Genomic DNA, 2164 nt, shown 5'->3' with positions numbered 1-2164 from the left:
GCCCAGGGACATCCAAAGTCAACCAGATCAAGAAGATGAATCAACTCATTTTTATTGTGTATTATGTTACCCGCTTATATTACCCATTGACTATGTGATATGTTCACTGTATGATGTGTTTGCCTTTTGAAAGATGTGCAAGTTCCAGTATATATATTCACTGGAAAATACATTCACTGTCTCGATCCTGACAGAGGGACAGAGAGCCCCTATGGCGTGCTGTCTAGCTCTCTGTCTTTTTTCCCACGATTGCAAAGCCATTCCAGAGGACCCATTGGAGAGCTGGAGAAGCGTAAGCCCCTCTTCATTTTCTTTGGGAGTACCCTGAGACTCCCCAAGAATTATGGAGAGAATGAACCTGCATCATCCCACATGGAAAGACATTTGTAAACATTTATTTGAAATAATCCCTCATGTATGAATTGGAGCTCCCAGAGCAATACTTTATTACTCCCCCTCATACACACAACCTATAACAAGTGTGTTATAACCTCTAATCCCACTACCAATCTCAGCTTAATCTATCATAGAGTATTGCACTTAATTTGGCTTTCTATGACCTGTAAACATCCAATCGTTAGATATATTTATATTTTAATTAATTACTAAATAATCAGAATTCAAATACTTGTATTTAAGTTATATTACAATCCATGTAAAACCAATCCATACAACTAGCCTACCAAATGCATTTATAATTAAAATTTGATCAGAAAACAGTCACATCCTTGTGATTACTTTGATGAAATCACGTCAAAGTTGAATAATTGGGATAGAGACTATATGTCATACCTGCAATGCAGGTATTTGTGCTGGAGCCAATTTTGTTAGTCTGAGTTAGAGGAAGAAATAGACATTTCATTAGACATTGCTACCACTGAACTGCCCTTATGGGTTTCTGAGATGGTAACTCTTCACGAGAGTAGAAAGGTTCATCTATTAAGGAGCTGCTAGCCTTGTGATTAACAGGAACTACCCTGGTGGTGTAGTGATTATGCATTGTGCTTCTAACTGGAAGGTCAGCAGTTTGAAATCCCCAATAATTCCATGGGACAAAGATGTCTTTCTATCCCTCTAAGTCAGTGGTTCTCAACCTTCCTAATGCCAAGACCCTTTAATATAGTTCCTCAGGTTGTGGTCACCCCCAACCATAAAATTATTTTCGCTGCTACTTCATCACTGTAATTTTGCTAGTTATGAATCGGGCAACTCCTGTGAAAAGGTCGTTCGACCCTAAAAGGGGTCGCTACCCACAGCTTGAGAACCACCGCTCTAAATTTTACCATCTTTGAAACCTGCAGGGATTGGTTCTGTCCTGCTTCAAAGGGTCCCTGAGGCAGAATCAACTCTGAGGGCACTGGTTTTTCCACTAGTGAGGAGACTGATATTGAGTCAGCTCTTTTACTGGTGTCGTGTTTAAGATCAGAATTGTTGGAGAATATATACCTTTTACTTTGGAATTTATATTTTTTGGAGTCTCATATAGATGTTTTACATTAACTCGGGTTTTAGTAGAACCACAGGAAACAATTGTTGACCATGAGCCAGCAAACACAATGATAGTGTTCACTTAATCTTAGGCCAATGGTGTCTTTGTTGACTAAATAGATAGTTGCGCTTAGCTTTTAATCACAAATAAAAAACCAAAATAGCAAAATCACTATCATCAAATCAATTTTAACTCGTAGCTGAGTGGAACTGCCCCATATGGGTTTTTCAGACTTTAAATCTGTAATTACTAACAGGTAAACAAGAGAAAACTTAGAATTATCTAGTCCTTTCAGGTGACATCGATATCCAGTCTGTTTGCCTTTGAAAAATGTCTCCAAGTATAAAAATTCCATAAAGGTTGCTTTCAGTAGGGGGATTTTTTTCTAACTACATTAGGTAAAATAATAAAAGGAAATAGAGGAAAGAACTAGGAAATAAAGGGCATTTATAGAAGTCTAAATATAGTCATGTACATATGTAAATATAGTTATATATGATGATGGGGAAATATATCTGTGTACATAAATGTATATGTTTAGTATTAGGTAGCAGATGGACACTGGGCCTCTACTCAAGTACTCCCTCAACACAAGAACACTTTGTTCTACTAACCTGGCATTCCATGATTCCCACCTTCCTAACACGATCGCTGAAGACAAAGCGGGTGCATAAG

This window comes from Tenrec ecaudatus, chromosome 10, assembly GCF_050624435.1.
Source record: "Tenrec ecaudatus isolate mTenEca1 chromosome 10, mTenEca1.hap1, whole genome shotgun sequence".
Taxonomy (NCBI): Eukaryota; Metazoa; Chordata; class Mammalia; order Afrosoricida; family Tenrecidae; genus Tenrec; species Tenrec ecaudatus.
Note: the sequence above shows the minus strand (reverse complement) of the source record.